The sequence below is a fragment of the Vombatus ursinus genome, unplaced genomic scaffold (genome assembly GCF_900497805.2).
Source record: "Vombatus ursinus unplaced genomic scaffold, bare-nosed wombat genome assembly UNPS02015089.1, whole genome shotgun sequence".
Classification (NCBI taxonomy): domain Eukaryota; kingdom Metazoa; phylum Chordata; class Mammalia; order Diprotodontia; family Vombatidae; genus Vombatus; species Vombatus ursinus.
The window spans coordinates 5,200,999-5,220,721 of record NW_020954867.1 but is presented as its reverse complement, the minus strand read 5'-3'; the positions used below and the strand labels follow the sequence as shown (position 1 = coordinate 5,220,721).

Here is a 19,723-nt window from a genome sequence, read left to right as displayed (position 1 = left end):
TGCCCAGGGTCACACAGCTAGTAAGTGTCAAGTGTCTGGGGCCTGATTTGAACTCAGGGCCTCCTGACTCCAGGGCCGGTACTCTATCTACTGTGCCACCTAGCTGCCTTGTGTCTGAGATTTTAGAGAAACAACTTGGAGGTTGTTTCAAAAATATTAATCTTTAACAAGAAAAATCAAAAGAAATTTGTATACTTTACAAATAATAAAAGTCCTGACAAAGTCGCAGTTGAAAACAAACAAGGATAGATTTTAGTCACACATAAACTAGCAGACCCATATGAGAATTTGGTCAGACATTAAATGCAATTAAAATGGTTATTTAATTCATTTCAATTTTAGTTTTTAAAAACTCATGTGCAGCCTTGTTTTCTGCCAAAGTCTGGGATGGGTTTGCTAAGGGATAGCCCCTGTGCCACCTACTGTTAAATGGAGGAAGAAATTAATCTGGAGTGACTGAGAGACTTAGTTCAGTTTGTTGAAGTGATTTTGGGGAGACACTTTGCAGACACATATGAAGAGAAAGAAACTCTAGTATGGAAACAGTTACACATTCAAATTTGTGGAAATATTGAGAAAAGAAGGGGAAAACATTCATAGGAATGAGTAAAGAACCTGTCATCTAGCATCTCTATTTTAAGTATTTTGTATTATAGTTATCTATATTGTATCTTATTTAATTCATTGCAATTCAGCAAATATTTATTAAGTGCCTACTATATGCTGAGCAATATGTTAGGTGCTGAAGATACAAAGACAAAATAAAAAAACAATCCCTGTCCTTATGGAGCTTCCTTTTTACTAGGGGAAAACAGCATGTATACAAATAAATACAAACATATATAAAGTAAACACAATGCAGACCCAAGAAAACAATATACACAATGACCACAACAATGTAAAGAGAAAGAAACAACTGCCACAAAGCAATTGAAAATGAACGTTGAAAAATTAGAACAAAGCTTGACCCTCAAAGGGGAGAGAGAAGACTCTCACAAGAAGATGCTTCTCCTTTGCAGACATGATGTGTGTGTGTGTGTGTGTGTGTGTGTGTGTGTGTTGAGGGGGGATGGGAATCCCCAAAGTTTATAATTCTGCATATAATGTGAGATTCTTTTCAATGTGTTGATTTTTTTATGAAACGTTTTGCTCTTTTTTTTGGTCTTTTTTTTTTTTTTTTTTTAAACTATTTCTTATAAGAGATTGCTCTTTGGGAAAGACAGGAAGAGGAACACAAGAAGGAAGTATAGGTAATGGAAAAACAAAACATATAAATAAAAACTTATTAAAAAAACCAAAATATTGTTTACTTGTTAACTCTCATGATTCTCTAATTGTTGAAATTAAAAAATCATGGAAAGAAAGTGTTGTTCAGTGGAGACTTTCCCTTAAGACATTAGGGTCATTAAGCCATGAATGGCTTACTGTATTAGACTGCACTTTCCATGAGGGCCAAGGCCATACCTTATCTAAACTTAGTATATTTCCTAGGAGCCCTCACAAGATTCTGTACAGTAGGTATTTAATGTTTGTAGAATGGTGGATAAATAAATGGATGGATAAATGAGTAAGTTAATGGAAAACACCAAGAAGTCAGCTTTATCAATTGTAGTAACGATTTTAAAATTTTGAATTGAAATTAAATAAGAACTATGGTCATGTAGAACTAAATAATAATAATAAAAATGATAAGATTAAACTATATTAACTTGTTATGCTTATAAATTGCTTTGATTTTTTATTAATGTTGCTTTATGAGAAAATAAGAGTACTTGGGCAAGAATCTTTGGGCCAATGAATTCTAGCAATATTCACTTACAGGATTCCAAAGATAAAAGAGAACTCCAGCAGTTTCTTCTATCGGAAATCTTGATTCTGCTGTTCTTTGGATCCAACAGATATTTTGCCTGAATGAATTGACTTCAAAATACTTGTGTTTATAACAGAAAATTTTTTGAATGTGTAACAATTAGATAACCAAAGATCATAGGGATAAAGGAATTTTTAAATGATATATTCTTAGTTTTTAAAAAATCCCTCCACTAAAGCCCTACTCTGATGCCTTGTTATTCATGCTTAGTTTTTTGAAAAGGACCAATGACATCACAAATGATGTCTTGACTTGCAGATGAATTGGATTTGAGTTTGGCAGAGTTGCACAAAATCATCAGCCTCACTCTGTCTTCCAGAGTCATTGAAGTCCACTGACAAGACAAAAGTCAGGATGCTGAAATTTAGAAAACCCTGAGTCGTTCCACCTGTAGTCATTCCAAAGCTCCTCACGGAAGCTCACATCACAGTATTCTAGGATTTGCTTCTACTTACTCCTTGATGGGGAGGATCTTTTTACCCATTCTGTCTCTGAGGGTAGAATTATGGAAACCTTGAATGTCTTGGAGCTGGTGTCTCTGCACCTGACTGCAGAAGCTTCCCTAGGAGCAGTGTTGTATGTGCCCACTTCATGATCTTTTTAGTAATGCTTACTTACCTATCCTAGAAAACGCTGTTGTGGCTCCATTTCCCCTTTCTCTTTGGTCCATCTCCTATTTTATTCCCAAATCCACAGGAGGCCATCCAGGGTCTCATATCAACTATTCCAGAACCACCACCCAGCCATAAATTTTCCTTGAAGTTCTTCTTTCTCTAGAATCAATCCAGTGCCCTTCCCATTTTCCAACCCCTTCAAAATTTCCACTTCCTTGGAGCATCTTAGCTTGACTAAAGAAGAAAGCAAACAAAACTGTACTGGGATATAGCAACCAAATCCACATCTATCTCACCTCCCCTCTTGCTCCCCCCACCCTGTATTCCCCCCCCCTTAATCTTATAGGATTCTCTAATTGATGGAACTGAAAACGGTAGGAGAGAAATTTTTGCACAGTGGAGGATCTTTCCCCCAAGTGATTAGCTCAGCCTACTCCACAAGTCAAACAGGAACTGGCAGAGGAGAGAATAAGAATAAATATCTGTTGCAGTCTCCATTGGGGGAGAGGGAGGAAGGGAAGGAAGGAGATGAGGTAGTCAGCTAGAAAAAAGAAGCTACTCTGAAGGTTTTTTTGGCATTTAAGTTCAGAATAAAATATATATGTATGTATATAAATACATATACACATGTGTATAAAGGCATAGCTCATTACAAAGAAAGAGAAATAGAATAGAGACAATACAGTGTGGTAGAAAGAGCTCTGGATTTAGCATCAAAAAACAGTCTCTGTCACTACTTATGTGACCTTAGACAAGTCATTTATTTTCTCTAGTCCTCAGTTCAATAAATGTTAAGCTAGATGAACTCCAAGGTCATTCCTAGATCTCTGAAAAGAATCAAAGGCAGATGTTACTGAGTTGAATGGGTTTTGGCACTATAATTTTTTCCAAGCCCTGGCTATCAAGATAACTCTTTTGGCCTGTCTTACTTTCCTGTGCTTAACCACATCTCATGCCACTAGTGTGGCACCCTGCCCAAGGCAGAACCAACACTAGAAGTACAGGATGAGCTATGCACTCTCAAACATGGCCTATGTGCTACTAATTTGTTTTGTTTGGCCACGCATATTAGTTGCAAGAGAGGGTTTCTATGGGTGCGAGTGGGGTGAATGCAAGGTATAGTAGGTAATAATAGAAGTCCCCCACCCCTCCAAAAAAAAAACCCCAACAAATAAAGCAATTTTTTAATGCACGAAAGAAAACAAAGAGAAGTTCAGAAGGAGACATATACAAATTACGCAATTTTGTTACATATGTTTCTTTAAAAAAAAACTTATATGACAAAAGCTTATAGTTTCTCATACAAGTCTGTAGAAAGGCTCTGGAGTCATAGAACCCAGGTTCAAATCCCGCCTCTGATATCACTGTCTATGTGACATTGGGCAAGTCATTTGACATCCTTTGACTCAGTTTCTTTATCTTATGAAATGAGAGAGTTGGATGAAATGGCCTTTGAGCTACTTTCTGGTTCTAGATGTATGGTCCTCTGATCGTTTTTGTATATTGAAATTTTTCTGTTTGTTGACAATTATTGAGTTCCCAATAAAAAAATTTTTAAAACATACAACAGCTTTGGACAATCAGTGCTTGGGACCATTTATAGTGATATGGAAACTCACCCTGAGGCTCTGTACCCCTTCAGCCTATCTCTCCCAATAAAAACCAGTAATACTGCTTCCATCCCATTGTTGATTTTATGGTTAATAAATGTTTAGACCCTATTCAAGGAGGCTTAGTTACTAAAATATGAAAAAAAAAACCTATGCATTGGTTTCATTTATAAGGTGGTACCTTACTATGACTAATCAACTAACTTAGAGGAAAAAAAAGTAGCAAGAACTGTTGTTGTATTAAACTGAACTGGACCTTCAATCCAGCAACTGATTAACTTACTGTTATTAATTTGAACCAGTTCTATGATTTCACTGGGATAAAAATTCTCCTTAAGGGAATTCCTTCTACCAATGCAGATTGGTACCTGCTTTGCTATACATAGGTTTAGAGAGCTCCCTGGGGAACACTGAGAGATTATGATTTGTCCAGGGTCATGCAACTAATATATATCTCTGAGACTAGCTCTCTACCACCTACACTGTGTTGCCTTATTGTTATAATTGTATATTTGTGTTTTACCAAGTTTGATTGAATGGGGCTATTTGACTGAATTTACCAAGTAGCTGCATAAGTAGTCTTCTGTAGCTGCAGCCCCAGTGATCTTTAGTTATTTTAAGAGAAACTGTTTTCTTTTGAGAAACAACATATATCTATGCCTTATAAAACAAAGGTAACCTTTCATTATATCTATGGTCAGTCCCAGTGGGCTGAGAAATGATTAGACTTTTGTGGTCATGTAGATCTTAAATAGCAAGATCTAACTATGAAAGAAAATGTCTAGAGATTGAGTGTTCAGAATTCTCTTGAAAATATAAAGTGGGAGAGAACAATGATGGCATATAAAGGAGTCTCAGGTGAGTGGCTTTTGGAAAGCCTATTATTTTGCAGAAGAAAATGTGACAAATATGAAATACAGTTCATTAACTCAGCTGTGAACATTAAATGACTGTCCTTTCATAGGGTCATGCAGCTGTAAACATAGCTGGCTAGCGTCAGAAAGGCCCTCAAGCGTGGCCAACATCCTTATTAAGGACAATGAATCATCTGTGAAATTCAGATGCATTTATTGGTTTGATAAGAAAAAATGTTAAAACGTGATATTTGTGTCATCAAATGCATTGCAACAGTTTTTAAAATCTAATCCATAGGTTCGGATCTCATACAAGTCACACAAGGCATTGTGTTTAAAAGCCATAGTAACAAGGTATCACCCATTCTTGACACCATTAAAAGGAACTATACCAAGTTCTGATGCAATTGTGACAGGATAGTATCCTTAGTCTATTAGACTAAGTAATATGTAGATAAATGAGTTTTCCTTTCAGGGTAGCAGGCTGCTCTAAGACATTTAGAAACCTAAAGACAGACCTGTGAGGTCTCTGAAAGAAGACAGTCTTTTAAAATAAGACAGACAACTTGGTAGATCTCATTACTACCTGCTGCCAGTATTCCTGATAAAAGCTTTGCCATCATGGTTAAAGAATTGAGCAGGATGTTTCAACTCTATGCAAGAAGGAGGGTGGGGGTGGAAAGGAGGATTGTCGAATGAAATCAATGATTATAAATTAGTGCTTACAAACCTAAAGATATTTTCATTATCATACATGGGCAACCCACTGTATACCTTTTAAAGCTTCAAAACATGTTAATAGTTATTTTTCTTCCCCTCCCCCACGGCTATCTTGCCTATGTAGGAGATAATTAATAAATGTTTATTGAACTGATTGAAATTTAAAGCAACATGTGAGTTGAATTACTGCCAATAAGCACTTATTAGAGGCACATCCTTAATATTCCTCCCCCTCTGACCTGTTGTGACCTAGGTGGATGCCTACTTGGCCTATTCCTAGTCTTCGCCTTGTCAGAGCCTCTAAGACATTCAATACAGTTCTATTAAATTCCACTATGAGAAATGAGCTGCCCACTTTTTCCCAAGGTTTTCATGTGTTGTTTCTTTCTTTTCTGTTGCCACATCTGCTAACTGAGAGGGATGTGAAATTGGAAAAGGAGATAATATAAATACACTGCTTTGACTTTTATCTCAAATTTCATCTCTAATGGTGATAGGAATATTGTCTGCAGGGAGGAAGTTCTATTTCTACAGTGCCAATGTTCTCTTCCAAGATGAATTAAAGCATATATGAGTCACTTGGATTGAGAGGTTTGATAAGTAGTTTTCTGAGCAAAAGCTTTTTAGAAATCTCTAGTTTGCGTGACTGTCTCTCTCTAGACAGGTTTTCTCTTGATCTGTTTCCTCTATCTGGGAGAATTATCTTTAGACAGAGAAGCAGAGAACAAAAATGGCTAACAGGTAATTGAAACCCCAGATAAGTGAGGGGGTGGTAAAAGACCTGCCTGCTAAGAATTCAAGTTAGTAGGCCCATAAATTTTGCAGTACCGAAGTAATTTTTTGACATAATTTCTGAGCTTCTGTTGGTGAATTTTTAAATATTGTCTATATATACGTAAAGATTATTCTGATTTTCTTTTTTTATCTTTTTTCCCAATTACATGTAAAAACAGTTTTAAAATGTTTTTAATTTAAATTTTGAGTCCCAGATTCTCTCCCATCCTCCCTTCCTTACCCTTCATTGAGAAAGCAAGCAAGTTAATATGTTATACATGTGCAGTCATGTGAAATATACTTCTATATTAACAATGTTGTGAAAGAAAACACAGAACCCCCCTCCCTGGTAAAAATACCAAGAAAAATAAAGTAAAAAAGTATACTTTAATCTGCACTCAGACTCCTTATGTTCTTTTCTTGCAGGTAGGTAGTATTTCTCATCCTGAGTCTTTTGGAATTCTCTCAGATCATTGTATTGCTGAGAGTAGCTAAGTCATTCACAGTTAATCATCATACTATATAGTTACTGTGTACAATGTTCTCCTGGTTCTACTCACTTCATTTTGAATCAGTTCATGCATCAGTTTTTCTAGGTTTTTCTGAAAGCATTCCACTAGTCATTTATTATAGCACAATAGTATTCCATCACAAGCATATGCCACAACTTGTTCAGTCATTTCCCAATTGATGGGCATCCTCTCAATTTCCAATACTTTGCCACTACAAAAAAAAAAATAGGTGCTATAAATATTTTTGAACATAGAAGTCCTTTTTTAAAAAAAAGTTTCTAGTTGAGAAAACTTACCTAGAGTTTAGTAACTTACCCAGTGTTACACAACTAGTTAAGTGTCTGAAGCCAGATTTTAAGCCAGCACTTTATCCACTGTACCATCTATCTGCCTCTTGCGTAGGATAGTGATCTGAACTGGTGGAGGAATTACCTGAGTAACTCTCAATGGATGTTATATCTTACACTCATTAAATTGGTAAAAATAATTAAAAACAGTAAAATTCAGTGGGAGTGGGGTGGGGAGTGGGACAACAGACATACTAATACGCTGTTAGAAATAATTTTGTGTATACTATTGCAATAGCCTTCCAATTGGTCTTTATAATTCAATCCTCTCCATATGCCAATCCACCTTCCACATGGCTGCTAAAGTGATTTGCATAAAGTACAAAACTGACCAGTGATAAAGAATGCCCCCCCCCCACCTGATAGAGAGGTGATAGAGTAATATGCAGAGTGAGACACACGGTCCTGGACAATGCCAATATGGACATTTGTTTTGCTTAATTATGCTTATTTGTTACTAGGGCTTTGTTTTGTTTTGTTTTTCTCCCCAGAGGGAAGGAAGAAAAGAAGGGAGGAAAAACAAATATTAATAATTGAAAAAATTTTTAATTAAAAAAAAAAAAGAAAACCACAAGTATCTGAGGCCTAGATACTCCTGAATTCCTTCCTTGTTTACATAAAGGGAAGCAGCTAGAACCAGTGTGTGTGGAAGTGGGCGTGTGGGGGAGGGGGGAAGGGGGATAAGAGTTGCTATTTCTGCAGGTGTGACTGAGAGCTTCCCTACCCACTTCAAAAAGTTAACTTCTAGAAGGAAGAGGTCAGGGCGGAGTGAGGTATGTGTATCGCCTGTATTAGAACCATTGGTTTCAACTAAGTGTAACAGTTAGCTAAGTGATGTTTCATAGTAACCTAGTGACATAACCAGCACCTATACTCACTCCTGAACCTCTCCAGGTGCTTAGTAGATATTCTGTGTATTACTTAAGTAAGTACATATTACACCAGATAAATAATACAAGCTTCTTGAGAGCTGGGATTGTTTAACTTTTGTCTATTTGGAACACTGAACACATTGCCTGGCCTAGAGTAGACACTTAATAAATACTTATTGATTAACTGATGAAGCTGTGAATTCACAGAATCACAGAATTTCAGAGTTGGAAGAGACTAACCTTAATAACTACCTAATTCAACCCCCCTCCCCTCCCTGCCAAATAATGACCACTAAATAATCTCCACCCTTTGCTTGAAGACCATTTGCTTCTCAGGGTCTTTCATTCTATTTTTGTATGTCTATTTTTTAGAAAGATCTAATGATATTAAAGTATAAATTTTCATCTTTTGGACTTCTCTCCATTGTTCCTGGTTCTGCCCTCTGGGTGCCAAACTGCACAGGTTGATGGAGTTTCCTTTTTTGTTTGAATGCCATTGATAGTGTTTGTTCTTGCCTGGAAAATTATTTCATTATCAAAATAATTTCTACCAATTTATTTGGGTTTCAGTAATTCACTTTAACATGAAGAAATTAAATGTACAATTACATCAATACTTGTAATTACTTGATTCTTTTCCCCTTTCTATTTCAAACTTGGGAATGGAACCAGGTAGTGAAATCCACCACTCTCAAGTGAAGTACAGTTAAGAGGCTCACACTGATAGGAAGATCTCTGTTCTCCTTTAAACAGCTCTATCATCTGCAAACATAGGCAGATTAATTTTCTAATCAAAACATTCTGGGAAACCATTAAGCATGGCATTAAACAGTGTTGTACTAATTATATTCCCAATGAAGAATTTCTATCTGAACTTACAGGAAAAGACCCTGGAGAAAACTTATCAGAGCACCAACTGCTTAAATGTATTTTAAGAAGAATCACACTTCCACAAAATAATTATGCTTTTTCACACCCACTTTAGAGTTAACTACTATGTTTCATTATGATAGCAAGATCTTCTTGACCCTGTTAAACACACAGTTTTGTGATTGTGGCAAGAGGATATGCTTAATTCCATGGCAAACATTTGTTTTGTAATGAATATTTGCTTTCTGCTATCTGGTACTCTGGCTGAGGAAACAGAAGTGTGTGTGTGTGAGAGAGAGTGTGTGTGTGTGTGTGCATGTGTGTGTGCATGTGTGGGTATTCTGTTTGGGGAAATAATTTCCCACAAGATTGCTCAGAGCACAAAAACAAAAGAAGATGCTGCTTCTCCAGTGTTTGGATGGAAGCATTTATAGTGTGTCTGATGGGAGCTGGGAGTGAACTCTTGGAAAAGAAATGGAATATGGGAAGCAGTATGTTAGGAAGAGATCTGGGAAGAAAATGAACACAAATACAGCAAACTGGAAGTGAAAGTTATAGACCTTTCCAGCATGGGTTCTTGTTCTAAGAAGCTAAATTCAAGGCTCTGCAGATCCAGGACTAAGATTCAGTGTCATTCAGATTCTGAAGTGTTGTTTAAATCGTTGATTGGGAAGTTTGCAGAAAATCCTTTTGCCCTCCTGCCAGCTTGCTGTGGTGTGCTGATGTTGCAGCATGAGGAGTACCAAGAGGGGAGTGGAAGGCCTGTTTTCTCTTTCTACTAGTTTATCGGACTTATCCTGAAAGCTGATACAAGAATCATAGCAGAGTGTACTTAGAAATTAAATTCCCTGGGATTTGGGGAAGTTGTAGCCTGGAAAGGGAAGATAAAAATGACTGCTGTTTGATTCTCATTTCTTGTTGTATGCCTTTCCTTCTATTTTAAATGAATGTCTTTTGCATTACTGGGAAGTCATCTGATTAATTCTGATTGTTCATAGGAGGTTCCATGGGGTCTCTGTGAATGGAGGTTGAATGAACTCAAACAAATTCTTGTTGTTCAGTCATTTCAGTCATGTCTGACCCTTCATGACTCCATTTGGGGTTTTCCTGGTAAAGAGATTGGAATGGTTTGCCATTTTCTTCTTCAGGTCATTTTACATGAGGAACTGAGGCAAATAGGGTTAAGTGACTTGCCCAGGGCCACATTGCTATTGAACTCAGGAAAATGAGTCTTCCTGACTTCAAGCCTGACACTATCCACTGTGCCACCTATCTACCCTAAACCTAAAATGTGATAAGAAAAAATATTTTTTTGAGGGGGAAGGGAACAAGCATTTATTAGGTTCCTCCTATGTGCTAAAATACTATGCTAAGCACGTTACAAATATTATCATATTTGGTCATTACAATAAACTTGGAAAATAGGTGCTAATATTATATCCTTCTTACAGTTGAGTAAACTGAAGTAGGAGATTAAATGACTTGCCCAGGGTCACACAGCTAGTAAGTGCCTGAGGTCAAATTTGAATTCAAATCTTTATGACTTCAAGCCTAGTGCTCCATTCACTGTGCTGCCTATTCTTTTGTAGTAGAGCCAGAAATGTTATATTATCTTGGTGGAAAACTATATTATTTTATTCCTTTTTAAAGTTGGTTTTCGACAATGAGGTGACAGTGGGTAGAGCACCGGCCCTGCAACCGGGAGGACCTGAGTTCAAATCCGGCTTCAGACACTAACTAGTTAGCTAGGCATGTCACTTAACCCCTATTACCTCCTAAATTTAAAACAAACCAACAAAGAAAACATTAAGACATACCCTCAGGACAGTATTCCTCAAAGTGTGGTCTAGGGATCCCTGGGGAAATCTCTGAAACCCTTTCTTGCTTTTCATAATAATTTTCATAATAATACCAAGGTAATTTCTATTATAGTGAATATCAATAGATACAACCTACATAAAAACAGCTCCTTGGGGGCTCTCGGTGTTTAAGAAGGGTGGGTTCTGAGCCAAAAAAAGTTTGAGAGCCGCTGCCTAGAGTGTCACTTGAGCCAGGGGGCAGCTTTGAGGAGCGTGAGCTTTAGCTATGGAAGAAGAATCCAGCTCTGAAAAGTGAGTTGGCTCTTTCTTGACTTTTACTGGGAAGATTTCTTTCTCTTCCCTTCATCAGTCAATGTGTCTTGCTGTGGAAGTACTGGTCCAATAGGAGACATCAGGTAGGAGGCTAGAAGAACCCAGTGGAGTAACATAATGAACAAATGCTATTCCCAGAGAAAAAGAACATTAGGGTCTTGAAGCATAGAGGTATAAGTTACCTTGGCCACATGTATTTCCCTAAGTATGTGCCTTTACTAGTGAACCCTATGAATGTGCTCACTTTTCTCACTGATTCTGAATTTGTAGGAGAGTATGCTCCATATTTATTGGAGAAATATTTTGTAGTCACTATACTTACAGTAACATGTTAGTAAATGTCTTTTCTTGGTGCTAATTGTGTTCTCTAGCTACTAAAGGTAAATGTATAGGTTGGGGCTGGTGAGCTTTAGTTTTAGAAACATGAACTCACAGACTACATTGAACCTGGAATAGAAATCCTCTGGGGGCTCTGAACTGTGAGGGTGAGTTTTAGGGATAAGGGTGTGGAGGGAAAGGTGGGGGTAAGAATGGGAGTGTGTGTGAGGAGATGTATCCATAGTCCAGGGGGTTTGCTAGGCATGAATGCTTCATAATTAAATAGGCATCACAGTTTTTATATTTTGTTTGCTTGTTTCTTCTTCTCTGTTATCCACAGGCCGGGGTATACTAGTAAATGTTTTGCAATTGCTCTCTGAGAAAAAAAATGTACACAGGACACACTTTTAAGTTTAATCTGCATTATTAACATGTTTTACATCATTTTCTCAAGTCTACATGATCAAGAAAACATAATCAAGCCTATCTGTAGCAGTTGCTGATTTTAGAGGTATGAATGCTCACACTAAAAATTTAACAATTGCTCTCCAAAGTGTCTCCAGGACACCCCCTGACAAATACAAAAGACTAAGTCATTTTCAGGTCTTTTGGATGGGAAGATCCACTTCTAGATCCACTTCTGTGTGAGTGGGACTAACTTAGTGTGTCCATTGGCCAGGGATTTGAAACCTACAGGATCATCTCAGAGTTGGAAAGGACCTTAGAGCTGAGTGAGTATAACTTGTATCTGAACAGCAATCTCCACTACAACATCCATCCTTTGAAGACCTTAACTGATGGGAAATTGACTCAATTTTGAGGCAGCCTTTTCCTCTAATTATTTTTAGTGGATCAATAAACAATTATTTATCTTTTTCTTTTGTAAATTTTTATTTAATTTTTAATTTATGGAATAATACAAGCATTTCCATAACAAAGGATAATAAAAAGATGATTGCACATGAAACTGCAAATCCATTATGTACAGCTTGCTATTCCTTTCTAAATATATAATAAAGTTATCATGTACATTTCTTTTTTTCCCTTTTTTCCTTCCCTCCCTTCCCTGCTGCCCTAGAGAAGGCTACCACTAGTCACAAATGTGTATATGTATATATATATATGTATATATGTGTATGTGTATATATATATATATATATGTAAAATCATTCTATAATACTTCTATTTATCAGTTCTTTCTCTGGATGCATGTCCTTTGCAGTTAATTTGGGTGTCTATAATAGTCAAAATTGCTTATTTGCTCAAAGTTGTTCTTAAAACAATATTCCTGTTACTGTATACAATGTTCTGTTGATTCTGTTCATTTCACTTTCCATTATTTCATCCATGTCTATCCATGTTTTTTGAAGATCATTGAGCTCATAATTTCTTATAGCACAGTAGTATTCTATCACAATCATATACAACAACTTGTTCAACTATTCCCCAATTGATGGGCATCTCCACAAGCAATTTTGAGTTCTTCTGATTCCTCTAGTTATAAAGAAGTTTTTCCTGACAATAAAGCATCATTTGCCTTTCTATAAGTTTCTAGTTTTTCCCTCTTATAAATATATATAAGTACAGATAAAATACATGAGGTAATTTTGTGAGGAGAGACATACCAAGTTGGGGGAGGAGAAAGAGGGAAGGGAATGAGCATTTATATAACATATACTAAGGGCAACTTTGCAACATATATGCCATTATTATCTCCATTTTATAGTTGAGGAAACTGAGGCTAACAGAGGGATTGCCAGGGCCATACAGCTAGTAAACATCTGAGGTAAAATTTGAACTCAGGTTTTCCTAACTCCAGATCTAGAGCTGTATCTACTGTGTGGCCTAGCTATCTTTAGGACCAACATAGTCTTCAATTCATTTAATCATTTCCCAGATGGGCACATGAATTGTTTCCAGATTTTTGCTTTCTGGAATAATGCTTATGAAATATTTTTGTGTAGATATGTCTCCCTCCCCCCCCCGATATCATCCTTATGGTAGTTTCCAGTGGGGTTACTATTTTTTCCCCTAGTTCTTAATGTATAATTCAATATTGTTTGCTTCCATATCTTTTTGGATCCTGACTAGTGGTCTGAAGGTGATTGAATAAAGGAGAATTAATCTAAGCTGTCTTTCTTTGGGTATTTCTGCAGAGAAGGAGAGACAAAGCATAACTTTGGTGAACAGTGTTACATGGTATTAGGGAACACCTAATGGAATAGTTTTACTGGTTGAGATATATCTACTATGATATATGCAAATGGTAATAACCAGTCTCTCATTATGCTCTCCTTTCACAGACCTCAGCTATGAAGGTAATAGCTTGTGAAATATGAAATATTTCTTCAGTATTATTGTATTATATTTCACTGTCATTAGCATACATATCTAAATGTGTACATGTAGCACCCTTGAAAATATAAAGCAAGTTGCTTTACATTTTCTATGTTTTTCTACCTCTCTCATGGGATGTATCTTCTGGTGCTGAACTAGAGTAATGTGCTAATTTTTACCCTCTTCTCAACTGTCCTTCACATCAGAAACCTAGGTTCATCAAAAGCTTCAATAATGATCATTTGCTACTCGTTTCTGGTCAACTGATTTCTGCCTCCTCTGTATCTGTCCTTATCTTCAAGCAAGCAAGGCAAAGACCAAGCTCTAAGCAACATGGCCTTAATAAACTTTGAGTGACTTGACAGCTACCCCTATAGGCCATGTGGCACCATAAAAGAGTGCTAGAGTTGGGGTTGGGAAGATTTGAATTCGAATTTGACCTCTAGTATACTAGTTCTTCGAGTCACTTAATTTTTCCCAGACTCAGTCTCCTCATTTGTTAAATGGATATGGTAATAGCAGGGCAAGTCATATCATCTCTCTTAGCTTCAGTTTCCTCATCTGTAAAATGGGAATAATAATAGCACATACAGCACAGCTGCAGTATCTGGTGAGCTGATACATATAAAGCGCTTTGCAAACTTTTTAGCGTTATGCACCCGTTAGCCATTATGATATACAATAATCTTTTCTACTTTTTTTTCTCTAACGTTCATTTTTAAAATGTTCAGTTCCAAATTCTATTCCTCCCTCCAACCTTTTCACCACCCATTGGGAAGGCAAGAAGTGTCCATTATACATGTGAAGTCATGCAAAATATTTCCATATTAACCATGTTGAAAAAAAAAAAAACAACCAAGAGAAATAAAGAGGAAAAAATATGCTTCAATCTGTACTCAGAGTCCATCCATTCTCTCTCTGGAGGTGCATAACATTTTTCATCATGAGTTCTTTGCAGTTATCAGGGATCAATGTATTGATCAGAGTAGCTAGAGCCTTTTACCTTTTGGTTGACCTTTGACACGTTGAGGGGGTTAGAGGGCGCAACAGGCACCTGCAGTTTCTGAACAACCAAAGCTTGTAGTTTTCGGGTAATTTTCAGGAGAAATTGAGCTAGAACTACATTTCCCAGCAGCCATCGCGACTCTGAACCGCGCGGGGGAAGAGAAGCCCGGCTCGGAAAAAGCAGGTAGGCCCGCGGGGAAAGTTAGCCAATAAGACCCGACTACTGAAGTGCAGGGCGGATCGAGTCACAGCTGTCCCTGAGGAGGGGAGGAAGAGCTGCAGTACAAAATCCAACGAAATTTATAAAGCACACAAGCGCTCGGTCAGTTTTCAGCCCCCGGTTTGACACCTCCGACCAATAAACTTAGGTTCCGCGAAAAGAGGGCGGGCTTTAATTCCTGCGCGTCACGTCCCGGGAGGCTCCGGATTGGCCGAGCCGGGGGCGGGGCGGCGGTGGCGGGAGTATTCGGACTGCGGTGGCGGCGGCGCCGGTGACGGTTGGGTTTGGCCGCATCCGGGGTTTCGCTGTGCCGACATCGGGTCGGTCGGTGCCCCGGCTTCTGGTCGTGCCCCGCGGCGTAGCGCGGCGCGTGGTTAGCAGCCCCACCTTCTCTCCCTGCTCCGGGCGGAGCCGCCGCCACCTCCGCCGCCTTTTCTAGCTCCGCAGGCAGAGCCCGGGAAGGATGGAGAGGAGCCGGTCGCGGCGTCCCCACCAGCCGCACGGCCTCGCCGAGGCGCCCTCCTCGTCCTCGTCCTCGTCCTCGTCGTCCTCGTCCTCGTCCCGTGGTGGCCGGGACATCAAACCACAGCGGCGGAAGGGCCACGCGCCGGGCCCCGCACCCACGGAGGAGCCCGGGGAGAAAAGAGCCAAGTTTGTAAGTATCGCCCCTGGGCTGGACTGGGCTGGGCTGGGCTGGGCTGTCCTTCATTTATCCGATCTGAGATTCCAGCAGCCCACCTTAAAGATTTTCACGGACACCGGTGGTAGCCAACACGACGGGGACCCCCGACCTTGGGGCGGGGAGTGTCTTCCGAGTTATCCGTTATGGCTTCACCGCCGCTCCGGGGTAGAGTAGCACCATATAGGGTCAGTTTGCGGCCAAGTTTCTATTTCAGTCAGCCTCAGTTTCCTCATTTGTATGTTTCCATTGCTGCTGAGTTTTCATAAGTTTGAGAGCATTCTTGTTTTTAATAAAAATTCTGTTAGTAGTTTCTCAGTTATGGTTACAGTCTGGTTAGAAAATTTGCATGATGGGATTGGAGACAGCTTAGTTTTAAAACTTGGCAAGACAGGCAGATCCTGTACTCACTCCTGAGGAATGTATTTATATTATCTTGGAATGAAGTCTAGAATATAAGAAACTTTCCAACTTACTTACTGACACAAACACCAGCATGGGAAGAATGAGGCAGAAGACATAGGTTTGCCGTCTGGCAGTTTTCTGTCTTCTTAGTGGTATTTCCTGGTTGTAAATTATTTAGCCATTATTATTTTGTCTCCTGTTTACTTGATACAGAATCTTGGATCTTCTATTTAAGGTGAGTCCAACCTGGAAGTTTATTCTTGATTTTTCAATTTGACATAGTGATAAAGAACATACTTTTGTGGTATACCAGAAGCTTTAACACATATGATGTCTGCTACAGATAAGTAGTCATTGTAATGAATTTATGGAAAAAACACTAGTAGTGACTCATTGCTTTAAGCAATAAAAATGCCAAAACCATTAGTGTATCATTACACATAATTTTTGGTTAGCAATAACAGGGGTAGTATAAAACTACTTGGTTAGCAATCACAGAAGTTGCATATATATTGTGACCAAAGTTACAATATGTATGAAAATAATAACAGATGGGGAACGTGGTGGGTTAAATGTCAGTTTCCATTGCTGAATCATCATCTTCTTTCCAGCTAAGTATGGGCATACTCTAGGCTCTTTTTATACTTCTAACATTTATGTAGGGCTTTAAGGATTACAAAGCACTTTACAAATACCTTATTTGATTCTCATAACAACCCTGGGAGGTAGGTGCTATTATCCTCATTTTACAGTTGAGGAAACTGAGGGGGATAGAGGTTAGGTGACTTACTCAGGGTAACACAACTAGTAAGGGTATGAGGCTGGACTTGAACTCTCAGGATTTCAGTAATCATCTCTTTGTGGGTTAGGGATATGGATAGGGTCTGGACCTTTAATTTCATTGGTATAGGAAACTCCAGCACACCTTCTTCACAACTTTAGAGCTCTAAAGAGGTTAAGTTACTTAAGAGACTTAAGAAGTAGGACTTGAATCCAATTCTCCCTTGGGTCTCTTACCCACTGTACTACTTAGAGGCCAGCTCTCTATTCACTATGCCACAATGCCTCTCAGATTCTTTCTGAAGATGCTTCTTAAATTCATCCTTCATTTTTCATTTGAACTCCTGTCCTGAATTTGCTACTGCCTGCTGAACATCACCTGGATGTGCAGTAGAGATTTCAAACTCAAGACATCTAGAACGGAACTTGTTATCTTTCCCATGAAACCCATTCTTGTTCCCAAATTTCCTGTTTTTGAGGCTTCCATATCCTTCTATTTTCATCTCCCATCACCAGTATTTCCAACCTCTGAGTCATTCCCAATCACCCCCACATACAGTCAATTACTAAGTGTTTCTAGTTCTATCTCCATGACATGTCTTGTTTACATTTGCCCACATCCTTTCACCCACCTGGCTACTAACCTAGCTACTAACCTTCTTCACTTTCTGCCTGGATTGTTGCAATAGCACAATGGATAGAGTGCTAGGCCTGGAGTCAGGAAGACCTGAGTTCAAATGCGGCCTCTGATACTTACTAGCTATGTGACCCAGAGTGAGTTGCAACCTCTGTCTGCCTTAGTTCTCATTTGTAAAATGGGGATGATAATAGTACCTATCTTACAGGATTGTTGGGAGAATCTAATGAGATTTGTAAAGTGCTTAGCAAACCTTAAAGCACCATATACATGCTAACTAGGCTCCTAATTGGTCACCTCATCCAAGACTCTCCCTTCACCAATCCATCTTTGTTGAAGAGGTTTCAGTGTCTTTAGTTGCCTTTAGAATAACACACCCTTAGCTCTGTTTGGTATTTAAAGCGCTTGTACAGTTGGGCTCTAAATTCCCTTTCTACCCTAATTTCACATTACTCCCCCTCATTCTGTGTCCAGCTAAGCTGATCCATGTGCTGTTTGTTCTCTATACAGTACAATCCATCTTCCCTCTCTGTACTTGGAACGTTCTCACTTTTTTGTCTCTTGAAATCTCTAGTAAAGGCCTATCTCAAATGCCCCCTTTTACATAAGGCCTTTCCTGATTCTCTCTACTTTTTTAGTGCTTTCTTCACCTCTTTGCCTCTATCTTGTATTTATTCAATTCAATTAAACACATTTATTGTTCCTACCATGTGCCATGTGCAATGGGATACAAAGACAAGGATGAAAAATAATTGCATTCATAGTTTACATTCTGTTGAGGCGGGGGACAATACATACACTGACAAGCTATTATGAGTATAGAGAATTCCAAAAGTCTTAGGGCAGTTTTAAGCTTTAATAGGTGTGTGTGTGTATGTGTGTGTGTGTGTGTTTTGGGGTGAGGGGGCAAGTCTTGCCAACAGATTGGATGTAGGGGATGAGGGACAAAAGACTTGTAGGTGACTTGGGTTGTATAGGTGAGTGCACAAATGGTGGTACCTTCTTTCTAACTTCTGTCAGTGGCATTTATATATTCATGTTTTCCCCAGTCCTTTCAAAGCAAAGATTATCTCATTTTTTGGTCTCTTATCTGTAGCACCTTACAGTGCCTAGCACATAGTAGCTGCTTAATATATTCTTGTCGAATTGATTTGAAAGGACTTAATCTGGACATAAGCTCAGAGGGGGTTTGCATTTTCTCTTCTGGCCTTTGATTTTGGTTCCTTGAATGCCAGGATCATATTTTATGTTTTTGTTTTTGTTTTTTTTACCCTATACTAATCAGATAGTGATACAGTAGGTCAGATTGTCAAATGAAAGATTCTGGCCAATATGAGAAGAATTAATCTGCAGAAATAATTTCCTTTTGGGGCAGCTCGGTGGTGCAGTGGATAGAGCACCAGCCCTGGATTCAGGAGGACCTGAGTTCAAATCTAGCCTCAGACACATACACTTACTAGCTGTGTGACCCTGGGCAAGTCACTTAACCCCATTGCCTAACAAAAAAACAAAACCAAAACAAAAAAAAAGAAATAATTTCCTTTTATCTGTTATAATCTATATATCAACCCCTTGTCTACCTTCAGCCAAGTAGCGTGAGTGTGAGGCTGGAATGGGGATAAGGGGCATGTGGAAAAAGTAAAGTCATTAAGAGACCAGAGGTCATGATGAAGATGAAGAGGTTTGAGGATGGGAGGACATGAGACTGTGAGGACAGGAGGTAGAGCAGTTCTGAGGAATGATGAGGTCTTAGGTATGGCCCAGTGAACAACCAATTCAGAGTTATTCTTCCTCCTTTAAATCCCTTTCCCTCTTGGTGTTTTTGTTGATCCATCCCTGGATAACTCTAGACTTCTAGACCCAAACTGCTAAGCACTCTAGAAATATTCTGGTCCACAACAAGTATGTGTTACTTAGGAGGTAGATTGCAAGAATGGAAAGAGCACTTGATTTGGAGTCTGTCAAATCTGAAAACAAATGACCAAAAAGTCACAGAGGTTATGCACTGCTATTAACTCTAAAATTGCCAAAGAGCCCACACAGGCTATCACAACCACAGTTAACTCTGAAAATTATCAGAGCTCACATAGATCATTACAACCACAGTTAACTCTATGAAATAAAATAATATAAAAACAACATTAAAAAATAGGGCCAATATCGATTA

At 38.6% G+C, this 19,723-nt stretch overlaps 1 protein-coding gene across 2 annotated transcripts in view; it reads left to right on the top strand.

Moving 5' to 3' along the window:
* Positions 1-15,637: 15,637 nt before the first annotated feature.
* The window catches only part of DIAPH3 (diaphanous related formin 3), a 426,288-nt gene continuing 422,202 nt past the window's right edge, over positions 15,638-19,723 (top strand). Inside the window, exon 1 of one of the 2 annotated variants that reach the window (XM_027846174.1) lies at positions 15,638-15,710. The gene's annotated coding sequence lies outside the window, so the exon portion shown is untranslated. The remainder of the gene's footprint in view (positions 15,711-19,723) is intronic. The other variant, XM_027846175.1, reaches the window with a different exon arrangement.